Raw genomic sequence first — 23,425 nt, 5'->3', positions numbered from 1 at the left:
ACCGGCTTGGAACCAGTGCTCTGCTGTAAAGGGATCTACAGCTGCAATGTTTCCAAAGCTTGCTGTAGTTGTCTCATCATTCTGTGTGAGACCAGTTAACCTTGCTACTTCAGAGATATAAATCTGTTAATTTCTGTCTCGCACTTCTCCTTGGGTAGGTAAAGACATTTCTTATGGAAAGGAAGAAATTCTCTTGGCTCTGCTTTTTGCTGCTCTTCACATAAGTGATCACATGCAAATTGTATGAACATCCTCGCTTTCCACATTTTTGTGATCTGGATTGAAAATTCCTGAAGTGTGAAAGCGGAATGTCGCATCTGAACAGGAAGTTGTTCTATAAGGTCACTTCCTCTTTCAGGTACGGTGAATTTTCTTGTAGAAAATAATATTGTACTATCTTCTTTTTTATAATGTGATTAAAAACAATTAATTCAGTTTTGACAGCATTAACCTCTGCCTGCACATTTATATACTCATAAATTGTCTGAAGAGACCGTTGTTTCAGTTTAAACTACTTCTGAATGGTATAAATTAAAGTGAAATTTATTATGTTGTATGTAGTTTTTCCTTTATTATAAAAGGAAAACTACATACAACATGGATGCATTACATGGCTTATTTCATAGTGGACACAATTATCTGAAACAGCAAAAATTAAGATAGCATATATGTTGTGGAAACCATAAGGAAATGTTTTCTTCATGAAGTTAACAGTGGGCATGTCACTTAGTTTGGAATTTGGAATGTGCTAGAAAGAGGCAAAATAAAAACAATCAGTAAGGACCACACTGCAGCAATTAATTCTTCAGACCTAGTTCAGCTGTTCTTGCCCACAAGTTAGCTGTGTGCCAGTCATCCAATAAGTAACAGCCTAATTTGGAAGAAGACAAATTTAGAAGGTTCCAAAATATGTTGGAAAATGGCTGAGAGACCAGCTGCAGATTATGGGCCTGGTAAAATCAGCCCTAGAATATCACAATAGCTTTCTACTTGTGCCAAGTTGTTACCATCACAGCTATTACATGGGTACACCTCAAATCTTCAGTGCCAAAAACAGGTGGCAAACAGCAAAGTTCCAATGACTATGAGCTTAAGCAGGCACTGCAGAATGTGCATGGATCTGCTGAGGTCTCACCATGTTTTCTGGACTTCTGGGTCTGCTGAAGGAGTAGTGATGTGAAGCAAGACAGTTGTAATGTATATTTGTAAGTAATGCCAGTAATATCTTAAACTATTCCACTTGTCTGCTCCACAGGTCTCTGCCAGACCCTATAGGAAGCAATATATGGGAGAAAAACATAAAACCAGAATAATTGCATTTCTACTGGATTAATTTTTTAGTGCATAGAAGCCATTTTATTAAGTTCTATAGATTTTTAGATTTTAGTTCTATTTTCAGTAGTAGTGGTAAATGGCAATGAGTCACTTTGCTGTTATTCTGCGCTCGACTGTATTCAGTTGCTCAATCCATCTTCTGTCATGTATGGCTAAATTAATTGTGGTTTAAAATTGGGGCTGGTTCTCAAATTCAAGCAGTTAATGTTCTTGTCTTCATTATGCCAATTTGTCTAACCAAAGCAGCTAATACATATCTGCAAATGGAGGCGGGAAAAAAAATCAAAGAGAAGCAACTCCTGCTGACAAACTGACATCTGTCAAATGTAATTTCTAGTAATAAGTTACCTCATCTTTTGGGAATATTTTTAGTCTTACTATTTTTAACTCAGAACTTCTGAGTTCTTTTCCCTTCCTTAGAAGTTCACAGATCGCATGTTGTTAATATTGGCTTAAGTTTGAAATATTACATTTTATAATACAACTATAAAAATTTGAATATCTTAAATGGATAATTTATGGACTGCTTTTCAGGGCCTTGAAAGGCAATTTCTAACCAAAAAGAGTTACATATTTTCAGAGCTACTAGTGAACCATCATCTCTGCTGGACCAGCCTGTTGATACTGTTCAAGTGCAAAAAAATGAACATAACTTTCTATAAGTTTATATGTCATCATTGTAACTAGGCAGAGAGTTTGACAAAATCTCATAGTATGGACACTTTCAGGCTTTTAGTTTGAATTTCAGTGCAAGTACAAGTGACAGTCTTTAGGCCATCTGGTTATAGATCATATATTTAATTGCTGCAATTATTCACCTAAAAGGAAAAAACCAGAAACAAACAAACAAACAAGCAAAATTTTTAAATTTATTTTATTTTAAATGATAATGCCCAATTTTGCAGTCACAGTGGTATGTTATAAAACATTGTGACAGATGGATGGATCTTATGAAATAATCTTTGAGTGCTCTCTGTGTTCTTCCTGTATGTGTCAAAAGTAAACAATAGAAAGCCTTTTCTCTGTCATGTTGCTTCTCAGTAGATTAAGACGGAAAGTTGAATAAGTGCAAAATATAAATATTATGGCAGGCTTAAAATAACTTTTCCTTGATGTTTGATTTAATTTATTCTGTGTTTTATTTTCTGAAGGACAAATATTGTACTACATTTAGCATTTGGATAATGTATGAAAACCGTCCAAAATACAGAGAAAATAATACACCTCAGGCTGGCCAAACCTCAAACAAACACATCACAAATTAGGACATTTTTCTTTAAATTTCACTGAATTCACATAGCTTCTTGCTTTAAGGTAAATCTTAACAATAAAAAAATCCACAGGATGTTAAATCATGCATAAGGTCCCTCATGGTAAATGTGAGGAAGGGAAAAAGCTACTCCACATCCATAATCGATTTCTAGTACATTTCAAAACCTGGATATAATTGTGATTTTCTTCCTTTAGTCCATTTTTAGCCTTCAGTTTGCTAAGCAATTAAAACCAACTAACCTAATATCACAGTTGTCTCATTTTAATAGAAATACATTTTATAGTTTTCATTATTAACTTGCAGATTTTAAATTGTTTGAAGACTATTTTAACCTGACAAAGATAATAGTGCAGAATGATGCAGGTCCTGTATCCAGCGCCTGTTCAGACCTCACATTTGACCAAACAGCCTCTGCTGGAATGTGTCTGAAAACCATCACACTGCTATTGAATTACAGGCACAACATAGAAGTAGGAAGGTTGGAGCATGGGCTGAGGGCAGGTAAAAACAATTTCATCCAAATTCAGTCATGTACCGTGTACCCAAATTTTACCTGGGTAAATTATGCTTCAAAACTGAAAGTCTTGGCTTAGTTCAATTTAAGCAGAAAATCATAATCTTTAATAGACAACACTGAGAGATGTAAGGGGCCCTTAATTGTCACTGACCAAAGCCCTCTTGATTTACACAGTGGAAACTATAAGCTTTCTTTAGATGCACCACCAGTGGATGAAACGACAGAATTTGTTTTTGCAGCAATTTCAATACAAACAAGACAAAAACCAAGCAAACAAACAAACAGACAAAAATTGTTTACCTCTTTACATACCAGATATTCCTTTAATTTCCAATTTTAAATCATATTTATTAGAATTTCCACTGAATTGGGGAATCAGGCTGTTTCTGTGAACAGCCCTCACAGGAATTCAGCTGTGATGGCTCTAAGTCCTGCTGACAAATACCATGTTTACACTATAAATTTAATCAGTAAAATTGTGATGGAAAAATAATTAAACCAGAAGAAATCATTACCATTATGGAAAACTTCTTTGACTATTATTTCCTCTTTCTGGTTAGCAAGAAAAGTAGCTCTTGGGAGCTCTTAGGAGCCAATTCTTATCCTTTGACATGGCAAGACTATCCTGGTGCAGCTATTTAAAGATTCAAATATAAAAGAAAAAATGCTAACCTGATATATTGCTTAATGATATCTCAAGGTTCACTACAAAAGAAAAAAAAATTCACAATCACAATGGTTTTAGTGTAAGAAACAGGAATTATCATTGTTATGACCACTTGTAAAATATTTCATTTTTTCATCCTTTGGCCTTTCCTCCTACTCCTTCTGATTGTATTTTGTTCCTGTCATATGTGAATAGGTAACACTTTCCCAAATTAATCTGAGAAATGCCCTTCTTTCATAAGTGGTTTTTAAATATATTTCAACAAACATACTATACTCATGAACTCATGCTACTGGCTTTAAACTTGGCAAGAGCATGAAATATACAAATGCAGTGCCCAGAAGCCACAGTCGTGCTGAGCTGTTCATAGAGCAAAACTCTGGAGGGTATAGCAGGCACATTGCAGGCACTTTATGGCACTTCACATCACTGGCTTTTTGTCCCTGACAACACTCTGCAGTTAAAGGAAAAAGACATCAACTGGAAATCAGACATGAGATGCTGTCCAGTTGAAAAGGTTACTGCAGCAAATGAGCAATTAGTGCACCCTGCTGCAATGACTGCTTCTGGTTGGGAAAGGACTTAGACAAAACACAATAGCTGAACACACCAGCTTTGTAATCTGTTTGTCACAAGTCAACAGTCAGTGCTGCACAATGAGTTGGCAGGGTATAACCCTCAGGGACGGCGCGAAGCCTGCTCTACACAAGAACACCAGGCTTATTATGTGTTTATGTCTACATTTGAAAAGGCTGTTTCTTGTCGACATATACCAAACCCAACTCTCAAAAAAAATCTGCTGGGAAAGAAATTTTCTAGTGACAAAGTTCTGCGTTCTATAAGTGCTTTGATGAAATGCCAGAAAAATCACTTCACTAATTTGCACGAGAGCAGCCTCATTGAAAGGATCCATTTATAAACTTAATCAGATGCTTGTTGCTTGGTCTACTGTGCATTACAAACAAGGTTTCTAGGAATTGTTTTCTGTACCAAAGTCCAGTATTATGTTGTTTAAACATTTGTTTTCAAGTGTTGGTTTGGCAGTCTCATATCAGCATGATTCTATCAACAGAAATGAAATCTAAAGGATCATAACTGCTATTTAATGTTTAATACTTATGTGGTGGTTTACAAAACTCAAAGTTCTGTCTGGGAGAAGATAAACAAAGCAACAAAAGTCAGGAGGCAGAGGAAAATAACTAATGCAATGGAAGAGTGACATAAAGTCAGAAAAAAAAGATAGACTAGCCACTTAGGTGAGATTTACAATGACAGAAAATCTACACGCTGGAATTTGTAGTCAGTTGTTGCAAGCCATTAATGTATAATGAATGTGTGTTTTTCTCACTGTAAAAGATGCTCTAAACCCCAAATATCTTCCCCTGTGAGAAGCACAGACATCTGGATTTTGAGAAGGGAGCAGGCAATGCAGACAAAACTCTTTCTTGCACACTGCCAAAGAGACAGCTGGCAGTGAAATAAATCGTCACTTTCATAAAGAAACAGCTTAATTGCTCAAATCTGAGCCTTCTCACCTCCTCTTGCCTCCCTGCTCCCAGAAGCCTTCACAAACATTCAAGAATGGAAGAGGGAAAGTCCTTCAAGTAAGGAGACGACAAAGGGTTTAAAGGAATAAGGCAACATAATTGTTTTAAGTTAGCAGGTTCACAGGTGGCTTAATCTGGTCTAAGACAGAGCTGCACCCAACAGGAAAGGTCCTGTCCTCTCATCTGCTCTCATCAGCTGGTTTTCAATGACTTCCTCTTCCCAGGCTCCCACAACACGCGGCAGCAAAGAGAAACAGATTAACTTGCTAATGAAGAGAAAATGAAAGAGGAGAGAGGGGAAGTTCTGGTGGGGGAAAGGAAGTTTTAGGAAGGGAAGTTCCAGGAAAAAAATGAGAGGAGAGGAGAGGAGAGGAGAGGAGAGGAGAGGAGAGGAGAGGAGAGGAGAGGAGAGGAGAGGAGAGGAGAGGAGAGGAGAGGAGAGGAGAGGAGAGGAGAGGAGAGGAGAGGAGAGGAGAGGAGAGGAGAGGAGAGGAGAGGAGAGGAGAGGAGAGGAGAGGAGAGGAGAGGAGAGGAGAGGAGAGGAGAGGAGAGGAGAGGAGAGGAGAGGAGAGGAGAGGAGAGGAGAGGAGAGGAGAGGAGAGGAGAGGAGAGGAGAGGAGAGGAGAGGAGAGAGATTTGTGTTAGACCCCAGTGTGTACACTCAGAAGATTGCAGGACATCCTAACTAGAGAGGTTGCATGTATGGTACGTGCGGCATATAGATTATTGGTGAGGACAGGATTTAAAGTGTTAAAAAAAAAAACCTGTGGGTTTGCCTTTTTTTTTGTTTTTTTAAAGGAAACAGTATTACCCAATCTTATTTTTTGAAACATTTATAAATGTAAAGGTAAGTATGCTGCTGAAAACACTTGGGAGAATTTTTCTGGAAAATCCTGCTTGGAGTTTTCCCTGTCTTCAGTGAGTGCAGCTCTTTCAGGGTGGATTGCATGCAGAATTGAGAAGGGCAGTCTAAATTAATGCTTTGTTTTCAGGGGGATTTTGTTGTTTTTCTGAGTATACCAATGCCTCAGTATTGCCCAGGGAGGGAAAGCCTGCTTCCTAACTCTTTCACAGCACTCCACACAATTAGAATTTGACTAATAATGCTTTAAATTTTGGATTTTTCTATTTGTCCACCAGTTACTACTACGCAGTAATTGCAATAATGTTTACATTGCTTGTTGAGGTAGCAGTGACAGCAGAGGTGACTAAACTAATCCTAAGAGGTATTAGTGAAGGATGGTGCTCTCAGGCAATTCCCTTACATGTTGTTAAAGGAAATTGAATCAAAGGAAATCCCCAAAGAGCTTTTAGGAAGAGGTTTTGCATTTTTCTCTTGATATCGCCAACTCAAAGACAAAAGCAGCCCCAAGTCATCAAAGGACAACAGATAACTTAGAAATAATTTATTGAAAGGTCATGGGTTAGTTTTAGTAAACTACCTTGTAACATGAGGATTTCAGAGAATGGTCATTCTAATTTAGGAATCATGATCAGAACAGAGAACAAAAATATTACCCAGAGCTTGGGAATAGTAATCAATAATTCAGCTATAAGTTTAGGTACGATTGTCTATCTAGAAATAGAGGAAACCCAAGGACAATACAAACTAGAAAAACACAGCTAGAGCAGAAGTCATTGCAATAGTTTGCTGTAAACTAGATGGCTGATGTATACTTCTGATTGTTCTAATATGAACAGTATTTTTCAGAGTGCAGAACAATAACTAATATTGTCCAGAAAAACAACCTTTTAATTTTTAAATCTCTGAAGTTTTTGCGTATTTACTTATGTAAATTTTGGCTAACGGGGATACACTCTTTTGAACACAATGTACTATTTAAATGAGATAATGTTTTCAGTAATTTTTTAAAGTTGATATTACCTCTAATTTTTTAATCTTTGCTGGACTGAGGTAAGAAGAAGGGCCTTGAAGCATATAAGTAGTTTTCTGTGCCTTTACCACTTAATAATGCTAAGCCATCTGTAATCCAATGTTCATTTCCTAGATTACAAGTGATCCAAATACCAAAGAAATCAGCCAACTTTCTTCCTTATTCCAAAACCTCAATTACTCTTTTTACAAGTGGAATTAAAACCCACAAAACACCAAAATCAACAAGAAGACCAAACATATCCTATGGTACACACAAGGACTCTGAAATTCAAAGGATCAAAACCAACGAAGGTACCATCAATCCAGTGGAAAGCTAGAGATCATGACTAAGAAAAAGTTCAGTTTGCAGCTGATTTTACAATGTGCCTTTTTTGTTGATGTTGCTTTTGTTTCATTCAAAGAACAACAGTCTGTAGCAAGATCAAGATTTTCATGCTTCCTTGCCCCTTTTCTCTTGTTCCTGCAAGTTCTTTTTATGGTCCTGAATTTACACGTTTTAAGATACTATATCAAATATGCAAATGGGTTGTTAAATGCATGTCACAGAGGGTTTTTAATGCTTTCAGTGTAATTATGAGGCTTTAGTACTAACATACAGAAAAAAGAAGAAAATTAGAATATTCACAAAAACTATAATATGATTTTTAGATGAGAAAAGTTTATCTAGAATTCAGAGACTATTGAAAAGAATGTATTAAACAAAAGAAGACATCAAATATAAGCCAAGGACACCCAGCTGCAAAGGAATTTAAAGTTCACACTAAGTAACAAAGCAGTTTCACTCTGAAACACCAAAAAAGGATTTTTCAGTTAATTCTTTTCTATGTTGAGATCTCTTACACATATTTTTTAACACAAAATTCCTGTTTGAATGACCAAGTCTGAAATATTAGTATCCTAATGTGTTATAGAAACTTCCTCCTTTTTCTCTTGCTTCCTCCTTTATCCCCTCATCCCTAGAATAAAAAGTGGCTGAAAGGAAGGGAGGTAGACCCTGCACATTCCCTTTCAGAAGCTTTTGTGGAGGGGTTTAGGTACAAGTGGCTTTAAGATCCCTTTTCACTACAAAACATCAAAGTTAAATTTATATTTACAGAATATCCCTTCATAAAATGTTAGTGGATGGTAATCAAACTTTCATTGCACTACACAGATTAAGGCCCTTTGATAATGTTGGCAATAAAAGCATTAAAGGAAATGAGAAAGGTTTCTCAATTCTGTTCAGTTTGTATCAGCACATCTTTCCTGCTACTAATTCCCTACTTGCCAGGTCAACACCTTCATTCAAATGGTTTCTCATCCTCTGTGCATAGTCAGTTCCTCTGCACAGTAGTCCTTCCTCCTTTGTGGATTATCTGCTCCAAATCCCTCTTACACTTCCAATCTCAGTGTGGATACTCCACTTGATTTCCCGGTGCCAGAAATCTTGTACAAAAAAGCTAGTAGGCAAAGAGCTTCCCAGAGATTTGGGTTAATTAGTGAGAAGTAGTACTGAAACAAAAATTTCCATCAAAAAAACCCAAGAAGAGAAGAATGCAGCAACAGTTTTCTGTTTGTTTTCTTATTCTTCTTAAAAAACTTAAGTGTTTTTGGGTAATTTTTCTCTGTAACTTTAGAGAGAGTAGATTCCATTCTGGCTGAGGGCTGACCACTGGTGGAGACAGAATACTGGCTCAGCTCCAGCACTGAGTGGCAAGTCCAGCTGTTGTGCAGAGAACACCATGCTTTGCAAATTCATAGATACACAGTCAAGTTACTGGCTGTCAGGTTCACAGCGCTGGAGGAATTCCCCAAAGACAGGCAAGGTCTTATCTGGCCTTTCCAGCTGTGACCCGCGTTCTGACCTGAAACTCCTGTAAGGCACAATCTTTTGAAACGCATTCTCTCCATCCATTTTCTATCACATAGACAACAGTCTTTTCCTCTTGCTCCAAAGAAGCCTTTGCCCACAAACCTGCTAAATAAAGTGTGGAATGGCATTCCGTATTAGCAAAAATCAGATCCTGCAGTGGCTGTGTGAACACTGAAAAAGTCTTATTGAAAGCAGTCAGAGAAAGAAACTCAAACTAGCTTTACTTCCTCCTCTCCTTTTTCCTAATCACTTAAAAAAAATTGTTTAAAATAGCTCCTTTTTGCTCCCAGAGGCCTAATCCCTTTCTCATATAGACTAGTACTACAGCAGTGAGCCTCTACTGAGTGTCTTCAGATACTTATCAGTGTAAACAAGAAAGGGTTTTTTTGCCTTATTAGTTCAGTGACAGCACTCTTCCCTCACACGGGACTTTATGCAGAAGAAGATGTCATCCATACACTGGATGATGTGCAGTCTGCAAGCACAGGAAGCTGGGAAGGAGAAACAGAACTAGAACTGATCTGTAGGGGATTCAGGAGCAGAACGAAGACAGAAGGAATGATGGAGCAGGTTCTTTGCAGGTGTTTTTCTTTTGAAAAATCCATCTTTGCTCTTTGATAATGAAATGCCCTGGGAGGGCTTTTTAAATATATGAAAGGGAGTTTTCACTGGAACACATTTCAGGGAAAAAAAAAACCAAAAAACAACATGAAAGAACATTAAAAAAGCTTATTACCCATTACACACCCATCCAGCATATAAGCCGTTCAAATGAGTTCAATCAAGCCAATTTGCATACAGAGCACACAAAATGGGAATGCAATCTGCACATTTTATTGTAAAGTAAAGCAATTCTCATGTCAGTATTCAAAGTCTCTAAAAGGAAAATTCTCTATGCAGTTGAGTATTTCACAGAGAAGACTGTGGATAGATAGTATTCATAAAATACATTTTATCTAAATTGCTAACTGTCTTTAGCAATAAAACCATCTGAAATAGAGGTTGACAAGTGGAAATTATATTAAAAACTCTGCAAGAATTCAACACATTCAGAGCTCTGTTACTGTAATTTCAATATTCTGCTCTATCTTTGCTACTTATAGAAAGTGTATTTGCCCCCAGTTGCAATTTAAAATAGCAAGACCTACATTTTCTGTATCCCTTTTAAACCTCAATGGAACTTCATCTCAGAAAAGACTGAGAAACCAGGCTCTATATGTAGGTAAAAGCCAGAAAAATGCAAAATTACTCAACATGGCTAATGCTAAATATTCCACCACAAAAGTAGAAAACTTTGCTTTTTTGGGATTTGGGGGGGACCTTAATTCTTAGTTCCTTCCATCTTTCTCCCTTGTGGCAATTTATTTAGCTTTACTTCTTCAGGATCGCATTTCAAATTTCCTGACATTATCAGCTCTTTCCTACCAAACCCATGTTCAAGTTCTACTTTTTATTTCTTCCTCTCTGTCTCCTTGACTTATTTGTTTTCTACTCAGGCTTTTTTCTTCTTCATCTGGCCTGGGACCAGCCTCTGTCAAATAGTACAGGGGAGGGCCAAACTAGCAGTATGACAGTGGGAGGGACACATTGCTCATCTTTGGGTACTGAAGTTTCATTGTGGTGGCTCATGTGTAAAAATAACTTCTGTTCCAAACTCAAATTTTCAGCAGCTTTATAATTTGCCTAACTTTAGGGATATTCTAACAATGATAGAAGAAAAACAAACCTGTAAAACCAGGTCTGGTCCTCAGCCTAGTTACATTTTACTGCTACAAATGGCACCATTCTAAAGAAAAAGCTATAAATATGGGCTTAAAGTCTCCCTAACCCATTACCAGAAATAAAAGAACCATGCAACCACAATAATTTGGAAAACAGTCTGAACAGAAAAAGGCTTAGAAAGTTGTATAAATTTAAAAAGAAATCTTTAGAGCAGAAGCACATTATGATATAGGACCGCATGAGCTCATTATTAACATCCCCATCTCCAAATGAAGACCAGCCTGACTAGAAAACCACATTGAAGATGTGTAGAAAAACATAGTGAAGATATATTTATAAACCAACTGCAGATTAAAGTCTCTTGCATCCAAGGGAAAGCACAAGAGAGGAAAACACACAAACAGAGGAAAACTCAGGTCAGGAGGGAGCTCAGGAGGTTTCTGGTCTAATATGTTCGTCAGCAGCATCAGCCAAGGAGCCAAATCAAGCACCTCAGGGAAAGAGTTCACTGTCCATCTGTTTTTTGGGGAAAGGTTTCCTTATGGCCAGTCCCACGACAACCAAGGAGGTGTTGTGTCTCTCACCCGGGGAGGGAGACAGAGGGAGAATCACCCTCCCTCTGTGGCCTGCTTAGAAAAGCCTGGCTCTAGCTACAGCAGCCCCTTATAGGCAGTGGGGTCGGCTTGGAGAGCCCTGGACCTGCCCCCTTCCTAAGCTGAACCAGGCTCAGTCCTCCAGCTTCTCCTCATGGGGCAAGTGCTCTAAGCCCAACCATATCACTGGCCCTCTAAATTCAATCTGATTTATTTCTCACACTGAGGAATCCAAAACTGAATGCATTACATGGATGTGGTCAAAAAATTCTGAGCAGAAGGGGAATTCCATCCAGTGACTGACTGGCCACGTTCCTGTTGGAACAGCCCTGGGTGTGTTTGACCAGCACATTGCTGGCTCATGCTCAGCTTGCTGCAGCCAGCAACCACAGGACACTGTTCAACCAGGCAGTCCCTAGCATCTCTCTCTGCAAGAGGTTATTCCTTTCCATGTCAGATGTTCCTCTCTGCCCTTGTTCAATTTCGTGAGATTCCTGTTGACCTATTTGTCCATTTTGTTTAGTTTCTGAAAATTCTACTGGGGCATTCTCAAATGTTTTGTCCCATAACTACTACTCCAGTTTCAAAGAAGGACCTTGTACTTGTACCTCATGAAAACACAGAGGCAAATATATTTGTAAAGGCAATTTTAAGGGGATAATGCAACCCGCTGATACATATGGTGACAGTAGGTGCCATGGTCAAAGTGGGGAATGGAGCACAACACGATATGTTCCCATTACCATTGTTGTGGTTTCAATCACATCAGCATGACATGTTGCTTTTTCAGGTAAAATGGTGTGCTCAGGAAATTACTGCAGTTTGGTTGCCTGAATATGATGGGGATCCTTGAGTGGCAGTAAAAAAAGGTAAGGGAGGAAGGAGACAGCATGCCAGTGCATAATCACACCAGTGATTTATGGCAGGTTCTTAGGTGAAAGGGCCAAGATCAGCACTTGCTGGGTGTGGTGTGAGCCAGAGAGCTCCTCATTGTGTCAGGGACCTGAGACTCTTACACACTGCTGATCACCACATTCTATCCTCTCCAACAGTGCCTCCAGACTTCAGTTTCTCTTGGATAATATCACTGTCACCCTGCCTTAAATGATAGGCATAAAGTCGTACACAGTGGTGTTAGTAAGCATTGTCATGAAAAATTAAGGTCCAGGAATTCTGACAACTCAGACCATACGGTTTCCCACAGAATTCCTACAGCTGAGTGGATCAATTTGTTTTGAAAATCAGATACATGACAGTAATTTAGGCTGCTGAGAGGATGCTTCTCAGAAGTCTTTCCTTCCAGAACATTTTCAAAATTTAGCCAAGGCTGTGCCGGGGAACTCTAAATACAGCAGAATGTCAGCCTGTTTATATACTTCCCCAGGCAATTTTCAACAGCTCATTCAGATGTGCTGACCAGCAAAAGTCATGCAAGTTTAATCTCTCTCAACTATTTGTCATGTATTATCAAAAAGAGCCATCAAACTGAGGTTTCAGTAGTGTGGTTTGTTTTGCAATTAGTTGGACAATTAAAAGAAGGTTTGTGTGGTAGCAGAGCAAGTAAGTGAGAATCCAGGAGCAATCATATGTTTTTGTGATTCTGCCATCACCTACAGCTGCAAGCACAGTGTTCAGCTGCTCTCTGACAATATCCACGCCCCAACCCAGTATAAAAGCATGTACTAGAGTAGTACTGAAAAATAAGAATCTAACCCATCTCCTACAGAAGTTAACAGCTGTGCCTTTGGTAATTTTTACTAGAGAGGGCCAAATTTAAAGACCTTGAATCTGACTGTGAGCCATACTGTGCCAGCATACCTATTCTGTCTGTTCAACCAGAAAGTGGGTAAGTTCCCCTCTTGAGCATGGCACCCCATGAGACTGCAAAACAGGCCTCTCTAGTGTACAGATCTCCTCTTATGCAAATGTCACATGAAGAAGAGAGGATAATTAGTGAGACCCAGACATCTTTGTGGCTGGTGGTCTGCAGAAATCGTACCTGAGGCTATTCACAGTTCTGAGAAGCCTAAGGATGCATTCCTTAGCATCCCAGAATCAAAGGGAGTGAATGGAAGCTTCCACCATGGTCTTTAGAGATCCCAAGCACTATTCACCAGCATTCCATGTGCTTCTGATTCTGAAAAGAAATAGAAACTAACTGTAAAAGTTAGTAGCACAAGTACTATTCATTGCTACCACAGTTAGTAGCAAATGTCCTATATAAGACAAAGGGGAAAAGAATTCCTTCATTTAGTAGAAATTCTCTCTGCTTTAAAACCAGTAAGAGAAGGTACTTCTATTTAATAGAGACCTTAGCTTGTAAGGGAAGGTATACCATCTACAAGTTGAAAATATCTGTGAAATGATAACATATTTAACAGAAATTCAACAGCATTCTTTGTAGCAGCAGCCAAGCAGTATTTGAGGTCAGAGAGAAAAAAAAAAATTCTTTTTATTCTATTCGATTATAAGGGGTGATATTTTTGTGGTTGTTTTTGGCTTTTTTAAAATCCCTTATTGCCTAGCAGGTTGTCAGGGCCACCTCCAAGAGCTCTGACAGTCCTTACACTGGGAGCGTCCCTTCCCCACCTCATTGCGCGATGATCCTCAGCCGGGTTTTCAAACACAATTATTTCTCTGGGTAACAATGTGAAAAGCAGCTGCAGCGGGCGTGGAGGTCAGGCAAAGCAGGCCGTGGATGCAACAGCACCTGCCTTTTGCATGCAAAGACAGAGCAAATTACAACATTTGTCGCCAAGGAACTGAGCAGCAGCACCATGTGTGATGGCCTCACGAGCACCATTTTCATCGTGTGCATGGGTATATCTTTTCAAATCTAGAGCAGGGAACAGATGTTTCATCAAAAGACACATTTAAAATAAAGATAATTATGCAGTAAGAAGCTTAATTACATAGGATTATTCAGGTCCACTTAATTGCTTGACAGGCTGAGGGCCTCCTACGTATTTGTGACAGAAGAACCCTTCTCACTGGGTTATCAAATTCAGTCATGGCTTTGGGACAAATGCAGTTGTTTTAGTAATCCAACTAATTCTAGTTTCTGATCTTCAGCTGCAAGCAGGAAAAGTAAGCAAACTAACCAAGCTTAAAAATATCATTTTATTCCCATAAGCAATATATTTTCTTCAATAAAATATGAATAGCCTGAACGACAAAAACTTAGTGGTTTTATCACTGTATAGTATGAAGGACACTAATTTCACTTAGACATGATTTAGATAAAGAGGAGAATCTCTTTAGGTAAAGAGGAGAATCTCCTCTGGTCTTAATGCTCACACATGCCGGTTTTCAGAAGTTTGTTATGACTTTTTCATGTGGGTATTTAAAAATGGACTTTCACCACCCCAAAAAGCGATATCCTCTTTCTCCACAAGAAAAAGTCCTAATACTCTAAAAATAAAAGTATTTAACTCTAAGAAAGAAACTTAAAAAAAAAAAAAATGCTTAAATGACATAGTGTGCACTGCGGCACAGAACAACCATTCTGTGGGATTGTATTCTCATGGTAGCTACTGAACTGATTATACTAACACATTTCACAGAAATAAAATGATTTCTGTGAAATTATGCTGACAGGCTTCCAGTGTGATTCTATGGGGTCCTGGGAGCTTACCAGCTGCAGAGCTTGAATTCAGCACTACTCCAAAATACGAAATTAGGGAGGCAGATATGCCATGTGAATCATGTTGAACAGGGAACCCCCCATTTACAGAGTCCACACAGCTGGGGCTTTTAAAGAACACACAGCATCAACTCAGGTGTTTTTTACTCTTTACAAGTTCCAGACAATAGTTCAAATGGTTATTTTGTAGAGAGCTTTGCAATTAAATTTCCTTGTTCCAGCCCTAAGCGTGTTAGTTCCCTACGGTCAACGTGTTCTTTGATAATGTACTGCAGGGCATTAGCAAAGCCACACAACAAATTTATATGTAAGGGGCGTAAATGTGATACTGAAAGCCTGAGCACTCAAATGATCTCTTAATCTTCATCAAAGAGAGCACTATAATATTTACATCTGTCAAGCCGTTGCAGACTTTACTTGCATAGACAGACTAGGAATGGTTTCACTATGCATTACTGAAAAAAAAAAAACAAACCCAAAAAAAACCCAACAAACCAAACCTTCAGAAGAATTAACTTTATAAGGAGTTAAAGCTTCTAATTTGGAAAAAAAACCCCTTAGTTCAGTGTAAGCTAGTAAATGTAACCTAAAGCTTGGGAAAGACGATTACCCTATAATGGCTCCATTCACATTCACAAACTTGGGGTCATTTTAAACTCCTGCTATGTTTTGGAATGCTGCCCAGAAAACGTTGGTGTGAAAAATCTGCTGAATGCCTTTGCGCTACATTAGCTAACAGTATTTAAGGTCAATAATACAGGTGCGGGCCTTCCTTCATTCATTTTAAAAACTTAAAGACTTATTCCTAAACCTCTGTTTATAAGTGGCTTTTGCTCAAACATCTAAAAAGAAGAAAGAATTAGGGAAGAATGAGGAAAGGATACCATTTTGCTGTTATCAGGAGAGAGAATATGAGAGAGGTGCTAATAAATCATAAACCAAGGAGAAGTTTCAGTGCGGCAACTAAATTTTTAGAAGCATGTACCAGCACTTAGTGCACTTGCCATGCAAATCACAGGAACCTATGCTACTTTCCACCCTAATGGTGTCAAGGTGCACTGAATGTTTCCCCCCTGCTGCTTGAGAGTGACATTAGAGAGCTCTGGTGAAGCATATGCCCAAGCTCCTGCTCTGCAGCAGCTATCGTATGCTGGGGTGACACTATGACTGATCACACCCAGGCACTGCTGCTGTCGCTGCAAATGGGCTTTCAGTTATAATGGAAACGTTTAGTTCAAAGCACCATATACATTACACGTGTTATTAATGGCTGAAACAGATGCTTCCATCTACTGAAAGGGTTTGTTTTTGTATAAAGCAAATCCTCCTGTAAATTTGGATCTTTTATTGGGCTGCATATCAGTTTGAGGGATAATAAGAAGAAAAGCCCCTTCTACTTTGCCTTATATTACAGAAGCATTTAAATTTTTAATTTGTGTTTCATATCAACAAATTTATATACATCTACACACATTTTATTATCCATTTTATATGGCTCCGTTTGTTTCTGTTGTAAATTGCACAGTTTCTTAATCACTGCTAAGCATAAAATGCCCCATCAGTAAATTATTCCTACAATAAAATACATGATGTGGTTTACAAATGATGGTTATTAATTTCAGGACTGAGATGTTGCATTTGTATTGTGGTTTATGTTCAATTAACACATTGCTGCATTAATGCAAACTGTCAGCACAGAATTGAACCAGAGACTAAATGAAAATGAAGCACCCTGAAAAGGAATTATTGCCTGGGCTAAACAGAGTAAAAGCCAATTTATTTGTGAGTTTGCTTGTACAATACCACCTGAGGTATTCATGAGCAAATCCAGAAGCACAGATCATGTTTTCAAAAAGAAACTGTCTGATTGCTCTACCTTTTAATGCACTTTCTGTGGAAAGCATTATGTCTCTGCGCACACGACTGATCAATGATTCTACAGCTGGAGCAGGTGCAGTTCTTGAAAGCCACATTACAAGAGGAATACATCTTTAAAAATAAGTTACCCATTTTTTTATTAATTATAAACAAGAATGTTTCCTAGGGCACATGCAGCCCATGAAAGAAAAGCACGGCCACAGCGGAAACAGTAATTGTGATCTTTTAGCTGCAAAGCATGACATTTGTTTTATATGTCAAATATGATTTTGCTAGCAAAACACTGTAAAGAACTCTGAAAAACTCAAAGCAAAAGAAGCAGATGGTAATGGTTCAAAACCAAAATGCTGAATTAGACTTTTTTTCAGAACAGGACAACTTTGTAGGACAAAATTGCTTATTTGTTATGAATTTGAATGCTGAAAAGGTTAAAACTAACCCTGACTGCAAACCAAGTGGACTAGGCCTGTGCTCTTTGAATATGTGATACATCTCATTTCTTCTTCTGCTCTCTCAACCTGTATGAATTGCAAAGCTTTTTTTGCCCTTGAATAAATATCTGAATGGTCATAAAATACTGGCATTGGAAAACAAGCTGCCATCATTAAAAACATTCTGGATTTCAGCATACTGAAATCTGTTTGATATCAGGAAAGCTAATTTGAATTAAGTGTCCCCTTTTTAGTAAGACATTGAGCTTACATGTTTAAGAATAACCCCACAGAGGTTGCTTGGCAAACTTCCCAAAAGCTTTGTGAGACACTACATTTCATTGTGGGGATTTAACACTAGCACTCATGTATTTGTAGAGAAACTTAAAAAGCCCAGCTGGCAAAAAATTACCACAAAACTGGCACCAAAATCCTGAAAAGACTCCCTCTGAGATTTACATTTCATTCATGCATGCAACTTCTGCTTAATCATATTGCCCCAAAGCACCTGAGCTCCCCCCATCTGGAGTGAGTGCTGGAGGGGAATATCACCCATAGGCTTTCTTCATGTAATTTTTCCTGTTTCACTCCATGTCAGCAGCTAGGTCAGAGGTAGGACTTGCTTCCTCACAAAACAGCTTTTAGGACACAACTTCACAGCTGCAGGGCAAGCTGTGTAGATGTCACACACCTAGGCACTGTGGCTGGTCCACTTCTAGTTAAAGTTCTCTGCTAGACTGTGCTACACACTCTCCATCTGGGAACCCTGCATGAAGACAAGATTTAGAAACAGGGAAGAAAATAACAGCCTGCTATCCCCCAGAAACCAGGCAAACCTTGACCACACAGTATTGCCGTAGCATGGGCTAGGCTGGGCTGCAATATATATTTTTTTGTATGGTTCATTAGTAAAGTTTAGCAAGCAGTGCTAGAAATAGAATAATTTTCTAATACAAATACTTAATATAAGCTCTGATTTGAAAGTTCACCTTACTGAAGAAGGCATATAGCATGTACTATTACACTTTTATAAGGCACTGAAGAAAATATACTGTTATTACACAGTCAGCAAAAAACACAGTTACTTTGACTTCTTAGTAAGAGAAAGGTGTTTTCTGCAGTATGGCACTCCTACCTATAAAAGTCAATAGTGACCTGAACAACAGCTACAAGTCACAGTCCAAGAGTTTGTGCATTTCCACTGCTTAGAACAAGATTTTTCCTTAGTCTGTGCTTAGGCCTCACCGCCTGGGAATGAAGTTATTCCCAAGCACATGTCCAGCCTTAAAATTCACTGATATACTGCTACATGGCTCAGCATAAGCAAGATTTACCCAAGACATGCATCTCAGGAAAAAAAAAAATAAAATTATCAGACCATTCTTTTTTAAAGTTTCTAGTTCTACATTATTTATTCTTATGTTCCTAGATCTACCACAATAGAAATCAGCATTAAAAAAAAAATTGTTAGTTTGTTTTTGTATTTTAATAAAACTAATAATTTAGCTATATCCACAAATAAGGAAATGGAGGTAGAGGGGAAATTACTATTAATTTATTAATTAATAATATTTAAGTTATTAATCCAGTTTTGATATTTAATCTGTGGACAACATATTCTATGATGAATCTTTAGGATGAGGCTGGGGTCCACAGTTGATGTAGTAGTTCAATAATTATGCATGCATAGCAATCTGATAAGGAAAAATCTTACAGGAAATATGGAGTAATAATAACTGGTACTGTAAATATTATTATTCAGGTAAAATTGAAAGAGTAACATTTATGCCTTCTATAACAACATGAAAGAAATTTTCGTTCCTCTGACCCCCAGTCTGCAATGAATGATAGGAACTTTTCTTGAAAATTTTCTTGAATTTACCATGCTAAATTTGCTTGCACTGAGGCCCTTTCTGAGGCCATTTGGGTGTGGAATCATTTGTATATTACGACTGGATTAAAAGTAACTTCTTGGTGTAAAAATAATATGTAAAACTAGTAAGAGAAACCACTTTGATTGAGTTGAACATTCCTTAATGAGGCAAAGATATTTCTAGTATTGAAAATCAACTACTTCATAGAAAAATAACAATGTTCAGTGGTCTGTAGTTCATATTGTACTGCTAATTTGCTGTATGATATCCATTCATGTGCATGGACTATCTAAGCTCAAATGATGCACATCAGCTCCAGGCAGCTTTGCTGTTGTTTAGAACTAGTCCTGAATCAGGATTTACTCTATGTTTCCTTCTACTTGATAATTTAGCTAAAGGAAAATAACTCATCTAATGGATTGCAATTACCCTGAAGGACTTCAAGTGCCAGGTGATAAAATTTTGAACAAAAATTGATCAGATAAGACAAGGAAGGATGAAGAATGCTGAAAGAAAAGATATTTTTCAAGAAGATGCAAAGAAAAGTTTTGATGTTTTAAATCCTTATACAGACAAATTTTTTATTTTTCTTTTCAAGATTGACTCCTTGTCTGAAGAATTCTAGACTCATTATATGAAGAATATAGTCATCTCTGACAGCCAGGATGCAGTAAACAAACCCACTGAAGTGCCCAATCTGTTCATAGATATGTTCTTGAGGAGCAGGCTGCAAAATAATTTTGTCTTCAAAGACTGCTGACATTTACCTGAGGGTCATACACATGAAAAATATGACTTGCATTTAATACTTGAATATTTCAAGTATTAAATACTTGAATATTTTCAAATATTCAGGAATGGCTCAAAAATCGCTCAGCTGGAAGAAAAAGAAAGCCAAATAAAACACCTCAGACTTGTGTTTAATGCAGTGTGATTTAAGGAAAAGCTTTCTTTTGTTACTGTTGCCTGCTAAACATAATGCATAGCCTCATTTTTGAAGATGTTTTTCCTCTTCTGCATAGCCTTCGAGGTCTCACTCCCACAATGTTTGCTTGTTTTTCCCTTTGATAATACATGACTGTAGATAATAGACTTTCAGTGTCACAGATTCTGAACAATCTCATGCTTATATATCAGAAAATGCCACTTTCCTTCAGATATGTTTTTAGTTACAAATGCCTTGCACATTTCAGTGGCTTTCTCATGCTGAGTACTTCATCCAGGCTTGGATCCGATCCAACTCTCACCACAGGCAGTGGCAAGAATCTTACTGACTTCAGTAGGGACTAAATGAAACTCTGTGGGTTTTATCTTCATTTCTATGGGTTCAGTCCCAAGTGCAGCACTTAAACAGATGCCTAAATTTGTGAGTAATCCTATTCTAATCAAGGAGTCACTCACATGTCTGTAATTAGGTGTAGGCAAAAGTGGGAGCATGTGCACATATATGTGTCTGGCTATATGTATGTGCTATTCAATTACTGAGGGCAGCAGAGCTCATGGAAGGATATGACTTATCACTTAAGTGTAACTTAAGTGTTAGAGTCACAGAATCACGGAACCATGGAGTATCTCAGGTTGGAAGGGGACCACAAGAATCATCTAGTCCAACTCCCTGCTCCTCTCAAGATTACCTAGAACTAAACCATATGACTAAGGGCATCATCCAGTCACTCCTTGAGCTTTGACAGGCTTGTTGGAGTGACCCCTTCCATAGGAATCTGTTCCAGTGGCCAACCAACCTCTCAGTGAAGAACCATTTCTAATATCTAATCTGGACTTCCCTGGAAAGTTTTATTCTAAATCCTCCTGTCTTATTTCTGATCAGCAGAAAGAGAACATCAGTGTCTCCACCTCTGCTGCTCCCCTTTGAGCAAGATGTAGCCCGTAATGGGCTCCATCTCTTCCCCAAGCTGTACAAGCCAAGTGACCTCAGCTGCTCCTTCTAAGCCCTGCCCCTGAGGCCTTCTACCATCTTGGTTGCACTCCTGTGGATACACTACAATAGTTTGGAGTCCTAAGATTGTGGCACCCAGAACTGCCCCCAGCACTGGAGGTGAGGCTGCCCCAGTGCAGAGCAGAGCGGGACAATGCCCTCCCTTGCCCGGCTGTGATGCTGTGCCTGATGCCCCCCAGGACACGGGGGCCCTCCTGGCTGCCAGGGCACTTTGGGCTCATTGCCATCTACCCAAAACCCCAGATCCCTTCCTAGAGGCCTGGTCTCCACATAGACTCTATTCTGTGTAGTTTTCAGAAGTCAAACACTTGAATAAAAGAATCCTGTTTGAGGAAGCCTTCACTATATCTGACGCTCTTCACAAGTAAATTTTTTGTTGTTGTTTGTTTGCCTTATCTCTAATGATCAGATGAATAGTTTGGGTGCGCTATTTTAAATCAATAGATTATTTAGGCATTGTTCAACTTCAGGTTGTTTGTAATCTGTGATTAAATACTTGTGTGTTTAAGTATGGTTTTTGAGTGTTTTCAGTACAGATGCCTGAAACTTCTGAGAACAGGAAAAGAAGGAGTCAAAAACAATAAGTAGTATACAAAGGGGGCACACATATTAACACATGAATGACTTGGTATAATATGAAAATAGATGTTAATATGAACAAAATGTCTTGGTAATTAGTACAATTAGAAAACTGTCTTTGTAAAATACTTAAACCAGTATTTTTGCTATATTTTTGCTATATTTGCTATATTTACTATATTTTGTAGTTAGTTCAGTACATCCATTATCAAATTGATGCACAGTAGTAAAAGTGCCACACTGCTCAAATGAGAAAAACCAATTTTTGTGGGGACAAAGGGTATTGAGCATGTTATGGTGTAGATATAGCATGGAACCAAAAGCACAAAAGCACAGAAGCAGAAAAAAAAAGTTGTTAGTGCAACTGACAGAGGATTTCACTGACCCATTGCAGATGGTACTATTATACCGACAACTTAATTGGTCACTAAGAGAAAGTAGTTTTAATTAAAATGGTCTAGATGATACATAGCATCCTTTTCTTACCCATGAGAGAAGACATATTAAAGAAAAAGAGTAGTAAAAATAATAACAATTACCTGCCCTTAAAATACAATACAATTTCAAAATATTTTGAATAATGCCTAGGATGCAGAAGGTAAGCAGAACCAGGAATGCAGCTGGCTTCTGTGCATGAGGACAGTTGAACTGTGGGCACTTCAAGTTTTTATTCGGACAATTACAGGAAAAAGGAGCCTGAAAAGGTAAAATAAATCCTTAACATAGAAAAGACTGACATAGAGAAAAAGGCCCTGAGATGAGAGATCTGTGTCCAAGAGGACACTGGTCTGGACCTGGTTTTCTCTGGAAGTCTGTTGCAGACCCCTATCTGCACTTTGATGGCATCTCATATTCCTGGGGAAACAGCCTACCCTATGCAGGACAGACATATTTGTCTTTTTCTTTCAGAATTGTAGAACAGAGATTCCAGACTGAGGGAAAGCATACATAAAAAAAGAGATGGGAAGACATGAAGTATTTTTTGTCTTTTAAAGGTCACAGAATTAGTCCATCACCAAAAAAGAGAGCAGAATGCAGTGGTAACCATATTGGTTTGTTTTTTGGGTTTTTTTTTTTTTTTTTTTGTATTAAAAATATTCTGGAATTGATTGAGCTAGGAAAGAAAAAAACATGTTGGCATTGGCTAAGCAGGTATGAACAAGTGTTCATGGAAAGAAAACTGTAGAATCTTGCAGTCTTAGGTCTCACATGATTTTTTTTGTATAATTATGTGTAATAAAATACATCATCTAACTCTTACATTGAAATGGTGTGTCTGGAAAAAGGCAATGCTTTCAAAATAGATTTTTCTCAAACTGATAAAAGCAAGAAGCAACTTCATTAGGAAGTGAGTTGCACTACTGCAAAAACAACTTTAGAAACATAGAAGTAGGACTGTGTCTCTTGTCACATGCACTGACACTGAGATTAACTCGGATTGTAATTGAGAGCAGAATTTGAAGCTGTCAATTTACAGCTGAAGTGCTGCCTATTCCTTAAACATTTGCTTTGTCTAAATGTGCTTATGCAAATTTAAGAACAGAATCAGTGGTTCAGCATATGCAAATATTCCTTTAGCTAGTAGAAAATTAAACATCTTTAGTTAGATATTGGAGCATGTTATACCAAAAAATATAGCACTCTCAGGAGAGAACACCTA

The sequence above is a fragment of the Haemorhous mexicanus genome, chromosome Z (genome assembly GCF_027477595.1).
Source record: "Haemorhous mexicanus isolate bHaeMex1 chromosome Z, bHaeMex1.pri, whole genome shotgun sequence".
Classification (NCBI taxonomy): Eukaryota; Metazoa; Chordata; class Aves; order Passeriformes; family Fringillidae; genus Haemorhous; species Haemorhous mexicanus.
This window is presented reverse-complemented; position numbering follows the sequence as displayed.